The 19,554-nt window shown below is 39.8% G+C and overlaps 1 pseudogene; it reads left to right on the top strand.

The window, feature by feature from the left end:
* The first annotated feature begins 6,664 nt into the window (after nucleotides 1-6,664).
* LOC115980837 lies at nucleotides 6,665-8,870 on the top strand (annotated as a pseudogene).
* Nucleotides 8,871-19,554: the final 10,684 nt, after the last annotated feature.

The following is a 19,554-nucleotide window of genomic DNA, read 5'->3' as shown; positions in this document are numbered from 1 at the left end:
ACAGCAGATAATAAAAGGCAAAGATAAAAGGGAAGGAGGATGCAAACACAAGGACAACACGCGATGTGTTATTGAAGAGGAAACCGAAGCCCTCGACGTAAAATCTCTCCGCCGCCTTCCAAGCGGTAAACAATTCACTAGAAAATGTAGTAGGGATACACGGACAGCAATGGACCCTCCAAGCCTAATCTACCCAGTGCACCTAAGCCCTTTAAGTTTCTTGCTCCAACAAGGTTGCGCCAAACCTATTTCTTTTCTAGTTTCCCAAATTCCGCTACTTGACCATAGCATCAACCAATGTAAATTGGTTCCTTCCTAACTGCCTCCCAGAACACCAAACAGCCATCTCACAGTAATGGATATGGTGAGAAAAAGGTTTTAGTAAAATGTCTCTCAAGGATTTGACAATGGAGAGGAAGAGAGTTGAGGAATTTGAAGAGACTTTTATGTAAAGATTGTAGATGAATCAATCTTGTTTTACTCTAGGGTTTCTCTCTCAAAATTCTCTCTAGAAGCCCTCTCTTTTGTGGGTATAAGGGGTATATATATACTAGGGTGAGAGAGAAATGTGAAACGTCAAGTTTTTCAAAACAAGGTTGGCTCACAGCTTAGCCTCGCGACTTGACTGAGTCGCGAGGCCCAGTCGCGAGATAACCGGATGGCCAGTTGTCCTATTTTTTCCTATAGTGCTCTAGCTAGCATGACGGTTCAACTTCTGGCATGCTTGGCACGTGTGCTGCATCTGGTAGCTTGCAGCCACGAGTCACCCGCGAGATCCAGTCGCGAGACCCTGTTTTCTTGCACACTCTTGAGCATTCAATAGTCTATCTCACTCACTACCCTTACAACAAATCCACCTAAATACAGGGTTACTAAATGCTGAAATACAAGCAAATTTGGCATGGAATAAAGCCAACAAGATGGTTGATTAAATTCAACCTTACAAGAAGGATGAAGAGATTCAGGCTGCTCTTCTGAAGACCGATGAAGAGAGAGATAAGGTTGTCCAAATGTTCAAGTAGTCAGAGGAATTTTCAGACCTTCAGTTCATGCAGTACTTTAAAGGGTTTGAGCTTCTACATCGATGGATCATGAAGCACCATAGTTTGGCTGTAGATTTTTCTAGCTTGGATTTTGAAAAGATTGACACCGAGATTCTTGAAGACAAAGCAAAAGAGCTGGAAGAAGCTAAGTTTGGTGCCATGGAGAAAGATAAAGCAGCTGAAGAAAAAGACGTTGATGAATCTACCGCCCTTCCTTCATGATTCATGATTTCTCTATCTTCTTCTTTTTTTTTTCTTTTTTTTTTAAGAATAATGGGTTCCCCCTTTTGTTTTTGGGGTTTCTTAACAAACAATGGTTGCCTCCTTGTTTTGAGATATTATCTTGAAAAATTCCTTGCTCTTTTCATGCTAGAACTTGGTTACTTTATGCAATAACTTTGTTGTTGAATCCTTGTGATTTTGTCTTTGTTAACTTTTGTTGACGAGGCTTTGAGGCCCTTCATAAGTTGGGTTTGATCCCATCATTCTCCCGTCTTTGGTTTTTGGTCTCGTCATTTTCATTAACGAGGTCTTCACCCTTGCAATTTAGACTTAGCATTTTTATCGTTTATTTTGGACTTTGATCTCGTCATTCATATTGATGAGATTTTTATCCTTGTGATTTAAACTTATAGTTTTCATCACTTATTTTGGACTTTGATCTCGTCATCCATATTGATGAGATTTTTATCCTTGTAATTTAAACTTGTAGTTTTTATCACTTATTTTGGACTTTGATCTCGTCATTCATATTGACGAGATTTTTATCCTTGTGATTTAAACTTATAGTTTTTATCACTTATTTTGGACTTTGATCTCGTCATTCATATTGATGAGATTTTTATCCTTGTGATTTAAACTTGTAGTTTTTATCACTAGATTTGGACTTTTAACTTCATCATTCGTATTGACGGAGCTTTTGTCCTATTTTAATTTAAAGAAGCTTTTTCACCATGGAATGTTTGTTATTTTAATCTTTTGAAAAAGAATGGCTCTACAGATGCTTGGCCCGTTTTATTCGTCCTTGCTTATAAAGAGGGATTACAAGGGTATAAACTTATGGAAACACAAAAGTCGCTAAAAATAAAGTACTGAAAGGAAAATGAAACAAATGCATAATGAAAATTGATATCCTGCTTATCTGTGAGTAAATAAACGAGATATTCCAAACCCTAGAACTTATTAGGGCTGAGGCTTTGCTCCCTTACTGATAATACTTCTTAAGGTGTTCTGCATTCCATGGATGAGGCAAAGGTTTCCCTTTTATGTCTTCTAGGTAGTAGCTTCCCCTCCTTGAATAACAGACAACCTTATATGGGCCTTCCTAGTTGGGGCCCAGTTTCCCTTCGTTTGGATCTTTGGTGGCTTGTGAGACCTTTCGTAGAACCATATCTCCAGGATTAAAATGCTTCAGTTTGACCCTCGGGTTGTAATACCTCGTCATCCTCTCCAAATATAGGGCCATTCTCTAGGCTGCATCATCCCTAACTTCGGGTAAACAATCCAAGGCTAGCTTGAGGCTCTTTTCATTACTTTGCACATCGTACCATGCCCTCCTAATGCTCGAAACGCCAACTCCCACAGGAACAACTGCTTTTGTCCCAAACGTCATTCTAAAGGGTGTTTTACCTATTAGGGTTCTCACCGTTATTCTGTAAGCCCACAGCACTTCTAGGATCTCGTCAGGCCATGCCTCTTTTGCCCCCTCAAGTCAGGTTTTGATCAACTTGAGCAAAGTCCGATTTGTGACTTCTGTTTGGCCATTGGCCTATGGGTGACCAGATGAAGAAAAGTGGTTCCTTATTCCCAACTCCTTGTAGAAATCCCTAAATACCTCTTCATCCTATCCTCCTTAGCCTTGTACTCATTGTTTATCTGCCTAGTCACGAGTTTTGAATCAGAGTTCAACTTCAGGTTTCTCACACCCAGGGCCTTTACAACCCTCAAGCCTGTCAGGATGGCTTCATACTCTGCTTCATTATTCATTACTAGGAATTGAAGTTGAACTCCGTACTTGAGGATGTCCTTCTCAGGGGAGAAGAGAATCACTCATACTCTGCCTATGCCTGACGCCGCTGAGCCATCTGTGTAGATTGTCTAGTAATCTGATTTTGAATCTTGATTAGCTGCAGTGAATTCAGCGACAAAGTCTACCAGTGCCTGGGCCTTGATTGCTATTCTGGGCTTGTAGTCAACATCGAACTGGCTTAGTTCCATTGCCCATTGGACCATGCTCCCCATTGCGTCTGGCCTACCCATAGCCTTTCGCAATGGTTGGTCCGTCATGACTAGTATCGTGTGTGCTTGGAAGTAGAGACGGAGCTTTCTTGATGCAACGATCAAGGCGAAAGCCAGCTTTTCTATCCTTGGGTACCTGCCCTGGAAAGCTTAGCTTGTGTAGTAGACCAGTTTTTGAATCTGGAGCTCTTCTCGGATCAATGCCGAACTTACAGCTATCTGAGAGACGGCTAAGTATAGAAACAAATCTTCTCCTTTGATAGACGGACTCAACAGCAAGGGCTTAGAAAGGTAATCTTTAAGTACTTGGAAAGCTGCTTCGCACTTGTCTGTCCACTGGAAAGCTTGCTTCAATGTTTTAAAGAACGGGAGGCATTTATTTGTAACTCTGGACACGAACTTGTTCAAGGCTGCTTTATGCCTTGTCAGTCTCTGAACTTCCTTCACACTCCTTGGGGACGTCATATCTAGTATGGCTTTAACTTTCTTAGGGTTAGCCTCTATACCTCGATGTGAGACCATGAACCCTAAAAACTTGCCTGACGAAACTCCAAACACACACTTCTCTGGGTTCAATCTCATTTGATACTTCCTTAATGTGTTGAAAGTTTCTCTGAGGTCGTCCAAGTGCAGCTTTGCTTTCCTACTCTTCACAAGCATGTCATCTACATAAACCTTTATATTCCGCCTAATCTACCTGCTAAACATCTGGTTTACTAATCTCTGATAAGTAGCCCCTGCATTCTCCAGGCCAAATGGCATAACTCTATAGTAGTACAACCCCTAGCTAGTAACAAACGTTGTCTTTTCTTGGTATTCTTCATTCATGCAAATTTGATTGTAGCTTGAAAATGCATCCATGAATGTCAGTAACTCATGACAGTCTGTTGAATCCACAAGCTGATCAATCTTGGGAAGTGGAAAGCTATCCTTTGGGCAGACGTGATTAAGATCTGTGAAGTTTACGCACATACGCCATTTCCCATTTGACTTCTTTACCATGACAACGTTGGCCAGCCATTTAGGGTAATAGACTTCTCTGATGAACCTAGCAGTTAAAAGCTTCTCTACTTCTTCCACAACAGCACTGTTTCTCTTAGGTCGTTTTTGCTGGATGGGCTTTCTGGTAGGGTCGACATTTAGCCTGTGCTTTATCACTTTGTTGTCTATACCTGGCACATCTTCGTGAGTCTAGGTGAAGATATCTAGATTCTGCTTCAAGAACTCCATGATCATGGTCTTCAAATTTGCGTCAAGTTCTGCCCCTACTTTTGTTACCTTGCTAACGTCTCCTTCTACTAGGCTTACATCCCTAGCTCTTGAGTAGGCTTCTTTGATTCTTCTTCCACCATCCATGCACGGTTTTCTTTCGAAGCTAACAGTGCTTGGTAGCATTTTCTGGCCAATAGCTGATCTCCGCATATTTGCCGTATCCCATTTGGGGTAAGGAACTTCACTTTCAGGCAGTAAGTTGAAGTTACAGCTTTGAGAAAATTTAATGTAGGTCATCCCAAGATGACATTTTAGGACGATGGACAATCGACGATTAAAAAATCCACCTGCTTTATTATCCAAGCCGGATATGCGCCTACTGTGACTAACAATTTGATGATGCCTTTTGGATAGATCCGATCCTCACTAAAGCTGACCAACGGGGACTTGAAAGGTCTGGGCCTTTTTGGATCTAAACTCAATTGCTGGTAGGCTGTCATGTACATTATATCAGAGCTCTTGTTGTCAACTAACACTCTCCTTTTGTTGAAACCTTCAATTTCCAATACAATGACGAATGGGTCATCATGAGGTTACTTAACTCCAATGGCATCTCGTTCAAAGAACGTAATGTCGTCACTCTCCGATCGTCAATACTTTGGGGGCAGATGCTTCATGTGAACACTATTGACCTGCCTACAATAAGTCTTCTTTAGAGACCTGTATGACCCTTTAGTGATGGGCCCCCCCTGTTATCATCCGTATCTCACCCACGGCTTGCTTTGGATGATCTCGTCTGTCATCCTTGACATCGTCATGGGCTTTGTCCTCAATCCTTGCTTTGGGGTGGTTATCCCTCTTGATAGACTTCTGGAGATTCCCCCGTTGGATCAGGTCTTCTATCTATTCTTAACATTTGTTAGTGTAGTGGCCGTGATCCTTATGAAAATGACAGTACTTCTTCGAAACACGTTTTCTAGAGGACGTGCTTAATGGCTTAGGCCATTTTAGTCCCGGTTCATACTTAATCTGCATCAGGATTTTGTCTGCAGGCATCATTAACAGGGTGAAATTCATCTTCTTCTTCGGAGTGTCAGAACTGCTTTTGCTAGTCTTGGTCTCTAAATATGAATCCTTACAATCCTTCTTCTTACCATAAGAATCACTAGGCTCGTCTTTCTTCCATTTTCCTGTCAACCCCTTCGCAGTTAGGGCGTCTTCACCATTCATATATTTCTGGGCTTTGAACAGGAGATCCGTCATGGAGGTTGGAGGCATCTTTCCCAATGAAAAAATGAGGTGTGGGTTGTTAAGCCCAGCTTGGAAGGTTGTCATTATCACCTGGTCATTAGCCTCATCAATCTCCAACACAGCCTTGTTGAAATGCTTCACACAATCTTTTAGGCTTTCCCTTTCTTGTTGCCTCATTGCCAGTAAGTAAGAGGTTGGCCTCTTATGATGTTGTCCTCCAATGAAATGGTGAACAAATTAGTTAATGAGCTCTTCAAAATTTGCTATGGAAGATGCTGGCAACTTACTAAGCCAAACTCTAACTGCCCCTCTTAGTGTGGCAGGGAAAGATCGGCAGATAACTTCATCAAGTGTTTGTTGAAGGTTTAGAATAGGCTTGAAGGCCCCTATATGGTCAAAAGGATCCTTTGTACCATCATAATACTCCAACTGTGGCAAGCAAAACTTCGGAGGCAGAGAGCACTCCAAAATGCTGGCTATGAAAGGTGAATCTGTTCGTTTGAGCATGCTGTCAAGATTCATTATCGTCTCCCCTTTCATGGCATTCTTCACTTCGTCGAGTTTCCTTCTTAAGCTTTTCATCATGTGATCATTGTCATGCATAGACTGTCCTGTGTATTCAATTGCATCTTTTCCATTACTATTTTTAGGGCTGCTGGCCTCCTCGTCATGTCAACTATGGCTGCGTCGATGATGCAAGGCATTGCTGCCCTTTGGGCGAGCTCAGCATTTAAACTCTTCATTAAGCTTCATCAGCTCTTGTACATTCACTATTAGAGCTTGAATCTGTTGAGCCATCACCACATGATCAAGAGTGGGTGCCAATGCAGAATCCATCAAGTGACAAGAGCTTTATCGGTAGGAGCACAATGGTTTGAGGAAGGATCAACTCTTCGTTTCCCACAGATGGCGCCAAACTGATGAAGCCGAAACTTGACCTCGTTAGTATGCTCCTCGTCAACGTAAATGGACGATCTCCGGTACTTGATATCAAGAAAAGAAAGGCAAAGGAGGGTTTTGCTGGCGTGAGGCCAGCTAAGAATACTCTAATGTTAAAGGTACGACGAATGATGCCAGGCTTTTACACTTATTCTCGTCCCCGACTTGGGTGTGGATGAGATCGTCTTTTGCTTGGACGATATTTCTCATACTCGTCAGTGGTTTTATTGTATACTCGTCACATATATAAACGCAGATGGTGGTATCGAGCTCATAAGGAATAAAGCCACGAAGTCCAGCGCCGGAAGTGTTGGTCGTGCCCTATATAAAGAACGAGTGCTCCTTTGGAATAATAGCACAGGGAGGCAAACAGTTACAGACTTCACCACTCACTTTTCCTTTATCATTAAGCCTCTTAATAATCCCTCTGTTGATGGGCTCGCCTTCTTCGTTGCACCATTTAATTCAACCATCCCTACTAACAATACAGTTGGCGAGAATCTTGGACTGTTTAGTGGAGAAACCACTGTCACAGACTCTCAAAATCAAACTCTTGCAGTTGAGTTTGACACTTACCAAAACCCATGGGATCCAAGTAATAATCACGTAGGGATCGATGTCAATTCCATTGACTTAAACATAAGTGTCACATGGCCAAATAGCATTAAGAATGGGTCAACAGTTTATGCATGGGTAGGTTATAACTCAACAACCCAAAATCTTAGTGTGTTCCTTTCTTATGCTAATAATCCAGTCTTAAGTAAGCCTAGCCTTTCACTTATTGTTAATTTCACGAAAATTTTACTGCAATGAGTCAGTGTTGGTTTCTTCGTGGCTACTGGAGCACAATACGAGACACATACAATACTTCATTGGTCATTCAATTCAACTTTAGAAGAAACAAAAGATGGGAGCAAGCAAAATAAATTGGGTTTGGGAATTGGTGTAGCAGTGAGTTCAATTCCAGTGGGGTGTGCTTTAGGACTAATTTGGTTTATTTATTGGAGAAAAAGAGCTGATGGGAACACAGAAGATTTGGGTGATGATGACAGTATGGATGATGAATTTGTAAAAGGAACAGGGCCAAGGAGGTTCGCATACCGTGAACTTCTCAATGCAACAAACAACTTTCTCGAGGGAGGGAAACTTGGAGAGGGGGGATTCAGAGGCATTTACAAAGGTTTGTTAAGTGAATCCAATGTGGAAGTTGCGGTTAAGAGAGTCTCAAAAGGATCAAGGCAAAGACAAAATGAGTACATGTCAAAAGTGAAGACCATTAGTCGTTTGAGACATAAAAATTTGGTTCAACTCATTGGTTGGTTTCATGAACAGCATAAGTTACTTCATAAGTTACTTATTGTATATGAATACATGCCTTATGAAAGCCTTGATTCTCATCTATTTGGAGCAAAGACTATACTAACATGGTCAGTAAGGTACAAAATAGCCCAGGGATTGGCTTCTGCACTACTATACCTTCATGAAGAGTGGGAGTAATGTGTGGTGCACAGAGTTATAAAGTCTAGTAATATCATATTAGATTCAAATTTCAATGCTAAACTTGGTGATTTTGGTCTTGCAAGACTTGTAGACCATGGTTTGAGCTCACAAACTACTGTTTTGGCAGGCACCATGGGCTACCTAGCCCCATAGTGTTTCACCACTGGCAGGGCTTCTAAAGAATCTGATGTTAATAGTTTAGGGGTGGTTTCCCTTGAAATTGCATGTGGTAGAAAACCAGTTGAGCCACGTGTAGAACCTTGCAAGGTCAGGCTAGTAGAGTGGGTGTGGGACCTTTTATGGAAAAGGTCAAATTCTTGAAGCATGCAGTTGATAAGGGATTAAGTATGGAATATGATAGAGGGCAAATGGAGAGTTTGATGGTAGTTGGATTCTGGTGTTGACATCCTGATCCCACTAGTAGGCCCTCTATAAGGCAAGTAATATATGTTCTTAATTTTGAATCTTAGTTGCCCAACCTTCCATCAAAGTTTCCAATGCTAATGTATTTTGGGTCTCTAACGCACCTGCATGAATTCTCTAATATGACTTCTGGTCTAACCAAAAGATCAGACACAATGTTCAAGTAGTAGTTGCTCAACTAATTTGTCTATGATAGCTGGCCCGACCAAGCCTTTTCTTTATTCCGGCAAAGCTGAAGTGGAGTTAGCTTCAATTATGCATTGACATGTATGATTATTCAAATTTTTGTAATGAAGTTGAAAACTTTCATTTTTAAAAAATAATTAAATGGTAGGAGTTTTTATTGAGAATGATAACCATATTAAAACTATAGCTTTATGCACAATATTTCATATTTTGTTGGTCTATTTTATTCCTTTGTTACATACTAATCTACTTGTAGAATCTATATTTTTAGATTGACAACCATGAATAAATGTAACCTTTTAGAACTAAGTTTGTCTAGTGGTTTAGTGATGAATCAGTCGGAACAAGACAAAATAAGTTCAAAGTAGTAAGGACTAAAGAATATAGAAAACTGGACTGCTGGAAGACTACATTTCAATTGCAGCTCGATAGGTTGAAATCCACTTACTTGACCGATTGAAATGCACTTCTCGATAGATCTAAAGCCGTGCAAAACAAATTTTCAACTTCTCACCTCAGTCGTTTTATTTAGGGTTTTGATGGATTTTAAAGACATATAAATACAAACCCTAAAGCCAATTTTGAAAACATAAAAAGGTAGTGTTCTATACACAAATCTAGAGATTTTCCAAACGCTTTTGAAGCTGTAATTGGAGACCACATGCAAACATCAAATCCGGATATAAAGCAAAGCTGCTGCTGTTACTTAACAGAAGAGTCTGCTGATTCAGAGTTATGTGTGGTCACGCCAATAAGTCTATTGTAAAAACTTTAATTCTATTAATCGATATGTTGCATGAGGATTGTTAAGGTTGTATCCTCCCTAGATTTTTTTACTATGAAACAAAAATTTCATTGGTTTTTTTAGGTCATTATTTCTATTATCTATGTGATTTGTACATATTTGATATATTAATCAATTTAATCAAAAGCATAATTAATTCATTAATTGGTTAAAAGTTGACTAATTTTGTAACAACCGGGCTAAAACCCTAGCCAAATGGGCTTTTACCCCTTTCTCACAAACTTTCCAGCAAAATGCCCCATGTTTGAAACTAATTAGGGAAATGCTCCTGTTTTGAAACTCTATTTTCTAAAAATCGAGTTTTAAATGTATAACTCGATTTTTGAAACATCAAGTTATAGCAAACGTGGACTTAGATTTTTATTTTTATTTTTTGGAACTTGAGTTCCATGCAAAGTACTCGAGTTCATGGAACTTGAGTTCCACTTGAGTTTTTTCAAGGAACTTGAGTTCCATGAACTTGAGTACTTCACATGGAACTCGAGTTCCCTGAACTCAAGTTCCATAATTTTTTTTTTTTTTTTTAAATTTTCAGATTGCTATAACTCGATTGTCCAAAAATCGAGTTTTAAATTGAAACTCAATTTTTAGAAAATCAAGTTTCAATATAGGGACATTTTTCTAAATAGTTTCAAATATGGGACATTTTGCTGAAAAGTTTTGGCGAAAGAGGCAAATGCCCATTTTCTCCCTAAAACCCTAACAATAACAATTTCACTAAATTGTTCGTAGATTCCCAAAAGTACATCACAACTGCCTCTGTACAATCATAAACATGACTACAATACAATCTAAATCACCAGAAATATATGTTACATTACAATAAAGTTTTCGAAAGCATTCAACACAAATCACATGCTGCCTTAACATTCTTTGGATTTTTTAGATCTCTCATTCTCTGTCTCTGTAATTTTGTTGATTTTCGAAGGAAATAAAGGGTTGGCTGTTGTTATTTTTGGAGATGGCGTTGTTGGGAAGGTTTGTTCACTGTTCTGACAATTGGAGACGACGTCATTGTTTGAGGGTCAATCCACCATTATGAGTTTTATGACAGTTGGGGACATCATTTTGAGCCGGGTACTCAGGACTCAGTTGTTAAGAGGGTGTTTGGATTGGGTTGTTTTGAGTTATATAACTCAAAACTCAAATTTCGTGGGCCCTACTGAGTGAAATTTTGTTTGGCTTTGTTTTCATTCTTTGTTTCCAAAACTTGTTTCTCAAAATTTTGAGATATAAGAATGAAAATTGAGAACAGGTTTACTGGTGTTTTTAGTTTTTAAAAACTGAGTTTGATGGCATTTTCATTATTAGCTTCAACTATGTGGGACCCGGTGCAGTGTGTGGTCACATCACCTTCAAACCGTTGGAACTCTCTCTTTTTTTTGGCTTCTCCCTGACTTAAGCAATGAGTTTTACACTACCTTTTCCCTCATTTTTTTGCTCTCTTCCTTCAGATGACATACTCATAACCCAACTTCCCCATTCACTCATCTCACCCACCTCTCTTAACCAACATAAAATCACTTCCTTGACCTTTTCTGAGACCCAGCCATTATATCAAACTCCAGTGGTTCAGTTCATCTCATAATCTCACACATGACAACATCTATTGAGAGAAGAACCCATCCCAACGAAGACCTAGCATCACCAACAAGCTCATTCTCACCAGCGTCGACATCTTGCTTCTCACGCTTTGCTTACCCATACCCAATTGCTCCTATCTCATTCTAACACTTATAATTCATTCAACAAACCCTCTCTCCCTCTGTGTCTCTGCTTTCTTTCTCTTTGTCAATCAAATTTCCTTCTCTCTCTCTCTCTCTCTCTCTCTCTCTCTCTCTGTAGAGATGGAGAAAAAAGAAATTTTGGTTTCTAAAATATTGCTAAGAATTCCATTCATCGACTCCCAATCCAAGTTCAAATCTGGGTATAATTTCAAACCCATTTGGGGTGCCTATAAAAGAAGATCAAACTTTGCATCTAATTCTAAACCCCAATCTCAATCCCATTCTGATCCCACATTCCAATTTTGAATCTCAAGGGGAAGAGGGATTATGGGTTTCTACCAGATCTTCTTGCTAACGCTAAACCCCATTTGGATGTGGGTTTTGATCTTAATGAAAATCCAAAGCCCCACAAGATCTTCTTGCTATGTTTTGTATTCCTCTAAATTTCAATGTTTGTATTTCAAAGTTTTGGTTCAGGTGCTTTGTTTTGCTTTTGTTTGTGTTTCAATGTTTTTTTCAATTTCTCTAAACATTGATGGGTTTTGTAAAATAATGAAATTTGTGTCTGATGGATTTTGTAAAATAATCAACTTTGTGTGTGATGAAGTGTGGACTTCCATGGAGGCAAAAGTGTAGAGAAGGAAAAGGAAAGGAAAAAACCATGGTCTTTGTTCTAACATTCGGTGTGTGTGTGTGGAGATAGGAAGACAAAACAATATTTTGGGTGAAAGGAGAGAGAAGAGGAAACACGAGAGAGAAAACTACCCTTCTAACCTGTGCGGGCTGTGGGCTCCACCAAAAAGTGAAAAAGTTGAGTACTGAGATATGGAGCACGATTTTGAGATATTGGAGCCAAAATTTTTTTTTCCAATTTTGGGTTTTTAGTGAGATTGAGTTTTGAGATATGAGTGATGAGCTTGAGTAATGTGTTTGGAGTTATGATTTTTGAGTTTTGAGATACTCTCAATCCAAACACCCTCTAAATTTGCAAAACAACATGGTCCGCATTCATGTATTTTTAACTGTTTTCACAAATAATAATTAAAAATGAATTTCGGTCATTTATTGTAAAGAAAATCACCAAAAATGAGAAACTATGTGATTTGCGGGTCACTAATGGGCAATCTTGACAAAGACAAACACAAAGACTGAATTGAATAAAATTGAAAATTAAAGAACAAAGTTGAATGAAAGTAAAGTTAAAAGAAAGTTGAATTTTATGTAAAGGTAGAATCGTAGATGATGCAATTTTTAATTTAAGCCAATATTTTGTAATGATGACGTGAAATGATAAACTATTAAAAGCTTACGCAATAGCATAAACTATTAAAGTTTTACTCTCTCTCTCTCTCTCTCTCTCTCTCTCTCTATATATATATATATATATATATTTGAGAAAAATGCAAAAATAATACCAATTTTACTACAACAAATTTAGAAATGGTGGTAGTAATGAATGAAATTGATGTCTCAATTATTTTTGAGTCATGCATTGGATATTATAAATTTTTGGCCATAATGCAAAATCCACCCTCAAAATTTCACCACTATTCATTTCAATTATTTAACTTTTCTTTCGTTGGTCCTCTAAGTTCAAAAATTTTCAATTTAGTCCTCTTTTAGACCGTTGTTGTTAGCTCCCCAAAATGACGCCATTTTTTTAATATTTAATTATTTATGATAAACCAAATAATTATGTCTGTCCTGGTGAGCTAGCGTGGACACAGAAGAACGTCATAAAGACAACCATTCACTACTACAACGGTTACGTATTGGTGAGGAGACCGTTGTAGCCTCCATTAAGGCTACATTAAGCAGGCTTGAGACGTTACAAAGAAGGCGTTCAAGCCACCATTAAAAAGGCCAACGACTAGTAAGAAGCATAGCCTATTTATAGGCACAACCAAGCTCAAGATAAGGTACATACAATATTCAATCTTATTATGAGTTCTCTTAATTCTCTAAATAACTTTAAAGCTCTATTTTCTGACTTTATCATTGGAGACTCTGTGGCCGGCACCTCACCGGTGACCACCTGAGAGAATTCCTTTTTACAACCTCTTGTAGGACCTTGGACGAGCTCGTGTTGGGAACCCTCTGGACAAACCTAACTACTGACGATTTTAGCATCATCAGTTTGGTGCCGTCTATGGCGACGACAACTTCAAACCTTTATTTGAAAGCATAGTTCCGTTTGATTCTGACATCCAAATGGAGTTCAATACACCACAAGATTCTACAGCATTAGCTTTACGAATTTAGACACTTACAGCTAGCATAGAAGAACTTACCAAGCAAAACTATGACGAGATGGTTAGAAGGACGGACTCCCCCTTCAATACGAAAATCTTAGAGCGTCCCCTGCTGCCGAAGTTCCATCTTCCGCAGCTCGAATCATTTGATGGCTTGAAAGACCCACCGGACCACATAACTTCCTTTAGGACGACTTTGAGTCTATAATAGACCCTAAATGAGATCTTAAGTCGTTTTTTTCCTAACACCCTTAAAGGAGCAGCACGAGTGTGGTTCAGCAAACTGGCAACCTTGTCCATTGACAACTTTGAATAGCTAGGCAATTCTTTTGTGCGCCACTTCATTGGTGGATAATGTCAAAAGAGGCCGACGGATCACCTACTCACCATCAGGCAAGGAGAAAGAGAATCCTTGAGGTCGTATGTGAAACGTTTTACTAGAGAAGTAGTAAAGGCTGACGAAGCTGACGACAAGGTGCAGTTAACCACCTTTAAAGCTTGGCTGAAGTCCAGGGAGTTTGTAGTTGCCCTCGCAAAGAGTCCTCCGAAGACAACGGTTGAGATGCTATTGAAAGCCCAGAAATACATGAATGCAAAAGATGCCCTAGCTGCGATAGGAGAAGAGAGAACTCCTAAAGAAAAAGAGAACGTTAGGGAAGACCGAAGAGGACACAAAAGAGAAAGGAGGGATCGTCACACCAGCTTTGACGAAAATAAGCGGAGAGACGATAAAACATCACGGACAGTAAAATTTACTCTTGTAGTAATGCCTGTTGACAAAATTTTAATGCAAATTAAGGACGATCATCACCTTTAGTGGCCAAAAATACTTCAATCCTCACCTAATGTATGAGACAAGAGGAAATAATGCTGCTTCTACAAGGATTATGGCCATTACACTGAAGATTGTAGGGACCTGAAGGAGTAGATAGAAGAACTAATTTGTAAAGGGAAGCTGCAAAAGTTTGTGAAAAAGGGTGAGTCTGGCTAATCGCAAGGAGAAGCCTTAGCCTAATCCCAAGGACGAGAAGAATTCACATAATCATCCACAAAGGGCGATAAGAGATATAAAGACGATCACTAGAGGACCATCCACTAAAGGATTCTTTAGATCCCTTAAAAAGTCACAATAGAGACTGGTAAATAGTTTTCACAGGACTCCTCCTTTGAAGTGAAGAAGAAAGACGAGTATGGGCATCCTATTTTCAGAAAAAGACGCCAAAGGTATGAAGCAACCACATGACGACCCTTTGGTCATCATGCTTATGATAGAAGGGTTCAACACCAGGAAAGTTTTGATCGACAATGGCAGCCCTGCTAACATCATTTACATCTCAACTTTCCAACAGCTAAAAGTGGATCCTAAGAGGTCACGGCCATTCGAATATCCCCTCATCAGTTTTAGTGGAGACCAAGTATATATCCCAGAGGGATGGTAACACTGATGGTCACAGCAGGATCACATCCCCTACAATTAACCCAGCAGCTTGACTTCTTGGTGGTGGATTGCCCATCATCATACAATGTAATCATTGGAAGGCCCACGTTTAATCGCTAGAAAGCAGCAACATCTATGTATTTCTTGAAGGTGAAATTCCCAACAAAGTATGGCATAAGCGAGGTAAAATGAGACAAGAGTTGGATAGGGAATACTACCAAGCAGTGCTAGCTGCAAAGGAGAACCATACCTAGATGATTGAGGAGGAGAAGAAAGAGAAGATAGAAGCCTTAGAAACTATGGAGTTAGTGGATGGAGAGCCGGCGAAGACGACGAAGATAGGGACAAACTGGACTACTTAGATGGAGGAGGAGCTGGAACAGTTCCTTAAGAAAAATTTGGATATCTTTGCATGGAGTCACGAAGATATCCCCGGCATAGCAACAGAAGTCATCTAGCATTATCTAAATGTCAACCTTAAGAGAAAGCCCCTCCAACAAAGACGACGAGTCTTTTCCCCTGAGCGGAACAAGACCATCATGGACAAAGTAGATAAGCTACTTGCAGCTGATTTCATCCGAGAGTTCTACTACCCAGACTGGCTGGCCAACGTTGTCTTAGTGAAGAAAGCAAACGGGAAGTAGAAGATATGTGTGGACTTCACCAACCTAAATAGTGCCTACCCTAAAGATAGTTTCTCGTTGCCAAGAATAGACTAGCTCATGGACTCCACAATAGGACATAAGCTCCTCATGTTTATGGATGCATTTTTGGGACAATCAGATCAAAATGTCAGAACAAGACCAAAAGAAGACTGCCTACATTACCAGCCAAAGGCTTTACTGCTACAATGTGATGCCCTTTGGGCTAAAGAATGCATGAGTAACTTACTAGAGGTTAGTTAACAAGATGTTCAGCAAGTAGATCGGGAGAAATATGGAAGTGTATGTTGATGATATGCTCATCAAGAGCAATGAGGACGACACACACCTAGACGACCTCAAGGAAACCTTTGTGACCCTTAGGTAGTACCAAATGAGATTAAATCTTAGCAAGTGTGCCTTCGGGGTCTCATCAGGAAAATTCTTGGGGTTCATAGTGTCCTAGTAAGGAATAAAAGCTAATCCAGAGAAGGTGCAGGTGCAGGCAATATTGGAAATGGCTTCACCAAAAACAGAGAAGGAAGTGTAGAAGTTGACAAGGAGGATCATGGCCTTCAACAGGTTCATCTCCAAAGCCACAGACAAATGTCTACCTTTCTTCAATACCTTGAAGCAAGCTTTTGCTTGGATGAGTGAGTGCAAAGAAATCTTCTAGGAGTTAAAAATGCTAGTTAAGTAATCCTCCCTTCCTAAGCCCATCAACGGAAAGGGGAAATTTGTTTTTACAGTTAGCGGTCTTAACCACTGCCGTGAGTGCAGCGTTGATTTGAGAAGAAAATAGGGTGCAGCTTCCTATTTACTATGTCAGCCAACCATTCCAAGGAGCCAAGGCAAAATATTTACTCATGGAAAAGATCGTCTTTGCTCTAATCATCACTTCACACAAGCTTCGTCCCTACTTCCAAGCGAACCCTATTTTGGTAATGACAAACTAGCCAATAAAGAAGGCAATGAATAAGCCCGAAGCTGTGGGAAGAATGGTGCAATGGGCAGTCGAGCTGAGCCAAATCAACATCAAATACCATCCTAGAATAGCAATCAAAGCCTAGGCATTAGCTGACTTCATCGCCGAGTTTACTTGGTCGAACGACGAAAAGTCCCAAGACGATTGAAAGAAATTGATGATCCAAGCAGACAATTCGTCAGTTCAAAAAAAATGAGCAGTTGGGGTTGTCATTAACACTTTAGAATAAGAAATCCTCAAGTATGGAGTGCAACTACAGTTCCTTGCCCCCAACAACAAAACAAAATATGAAGCCATACTATTGGGGCTCAAGATTGGGAAGGCCTTGGGGGCCAAGAACATACTCCTCAAAAGTGATTCCAAGCTGGTAATAAGGCAAATAAGGGAAGAGTATGAAGTGAAGTAAGGCAGGATGCAAAAGTACCTCAAGTTGAGGAACCAACTAGTCTAAGAATTCAACCAAGTAGACTTCACGCAAGTCCCTCGGAGCCAAAACTCAGAAGCAGGTGAGGTAGTAAGGCAGGCATCGTCAGAAGAGCGAACAAGTTTGCTAGATTTGAAAGTAGAAGTATAGAAACATCTAAGCATTAAAGAACTCTACACTTTCACAATTCAAGACTAGAGTGGTTGGATGAGTCCAATCTTCTCTTTCCTCCAAGATGGATGACTCCTAGCAAGTGCTGATGAAGGAAGGAAAATCAAGAAGTGAATAGCCAGGTTCACAATCCTGAATGATATTCTGTATAAAATGGGCTTTTCCATGCCCTGCCCGAGGTACATTGAGGAAGACAAAGCTAAATACATCCTGGAGGAGGTCCAAAAGGGAATATGTGAAGACCACACAGGCCCAAGGTCCCTCGAAATCAAAATTATTAGAACAAGTTATTTCTGGCCCACCATGCAAAAGGACGCAAGGGAATTCATCAAAAGATGTGACAAATGCTAGAGGTTTAGGAATGCTCAATATGTCGTAGGAGAATAGATGATGGCCATAACCTCCCTATGGCCATTTGCTCAGTGGGGGATAGACATCATAGGCCCCTTACCCCAAGGTAAAAAGTAGGTAAAGTTTTTGTTAGTTGCAATTGACTATTTCACTAAATGGGTGGAAGCAAAAGCACTATCAAAAATCATAGGGGCAAAGATTTAGGGCTTGTGTGGAGAAATATAGTTTGCAGGTTTGGCATACCAAGGACGATCATATTAGACAATAGTCGTCAATTCGAGAGCTAGGAATTCAGGACCTTTTGTCTAGGGGTTGGAATCAAGAACTAGTTCTCTTCACCAGGACACCCACAAGCCAACAGGTAGACAAAAGTGACGAATCAAACTTTGCTAAAGATCATCAAAGTTTGACTGGAGGGGGCAAAGGGTGCATGGCTAGAGGAATTACCAAATTTCCTGTGGGCCTACAGAACCACCATTAGAACCCTAATTGGAGAGACGCCATTTAAACTCACCTATGGAACTGAAGCAGTAAGAGTAGTTGAAATTGGAATCACCAACATGAAAAGAGAATTTTTTCAAGAAGGTAGCAACAACGATCAGCTGAAGGTCAACTTGGATTGCTTGGACCAAACGAGGGAAGAAGCGTCTCAGAAAATGGCCAAGTACTAGCAAAGCTCGGAAGACGCAACATAGAAGACCTCATTTTATGCAAGATCACACTAGCAACAAAGGACTCAACAAAGAAAAGCTCAGACCAACACAGGAAGGGCCTTACAAGATTGTCCACTACTCAAGACAAGGAAGCTACCACCTGGAACCGATGGACGGGAAAAGACCACCACGTCAATGGAACATCGAGCATTTGAAGAGGTATCATCAATAAAGATAAATCATTGTTGTAATCGTGAAAGTAATCTCCTCATTTGAAAAGAAAGCAATAAAAGTACCATTCAGCAAATATTCTTGCAAATGGTGTATAAGTATGTGGTGGGACAAAGAAAATGAAAGTGATAAAATTCCTTAAATAGATGTAAAACACTGACAATGCCAAGTGATAAAATTCATTAAATGGATGTAGATCATCTAAAAATGGCTAAGTGATAAAATTCCTTAAATGGATGTAAATCACCAAAAAAATGGCTAAGTGATAAAATTCCTTAAATAGATGTAAATCACTTGAAAGACAATCTAAGTGGTACAACCCCTAAAAAGATATGGATCACTCCGACGAGGTTAAGGGAGACATACGTTATGGCAAAGATCAAACAGAAAACAAAAGGTTTGTGTAGCAATTAATCGAAGATGATCATTATAGGTAAAACAAACAAACACATGATATATATAAATATATATATATATATATATATATACTATAAAGTGAAAGGAAATTGTTTCAAGTTTATCATCTAAAGCCTAGAAAATACAAGGGGCACCAAAAATAAAGCCCAAAACACACTAGGTACAAAAAAAAAACCCCGAAGAAAGAAAGAAATATGTTCAGGTCGCAGCCTCATCCCCTCCAACTACGTCAGTAGGAGCACCCTTAGGATTAGTGATATCTTCCTCTGGAACGTTCTCTTTGGTAGTAGCAATAACTTAGGTAGCCTCGTCAACCTCCATCTCCTTATCCACTTCCTCGAAGTCCAGGTCTTCCAAGTTGGCTCTAGAGTGGTGCTTGACCAAATAATTCTTGAGGAATTCAAAACCTTTATAATACCAACTAAACAGCATTTTATTATACTCTTCTGTCAGTTGAAAGGCTTGAACAGCCTTGTTAGCCACGATTTTAACCTTCTAATTGCAGTTTGAAACTGCTCGTCTTTTTGCATCGTCAACTGCTTCTCGACCTTGAGCTCGTCAGCTAGAACCTCGGCCTTCTTCTTGGCAGAGTTGGCCTTGTCCATAGCAGAGATAAAGCCCCTCCTTAACTTGGCACTCTCAGCCTCCAAAGCCTCCACTTTGGACC

This window comes from Quercus lobata, chromosome 3 (assembly GCF_001633185.2).
Source record: "Quercus lobata isolate SW786 chromosome 3, ValleyOak3.0 Primary Assembly, whole genome shotgun sequence".
NCBI lineage: Eukaryota > Viridiplantae > Streptophyta > Magnoliopsida > Fagales > Fagaceae > Quercus > Quercus lobata.
Note: the sequence above shows the minus strand (reverse complement) of the source record. Positions and strands in the feature narration are given on the sequence as shown.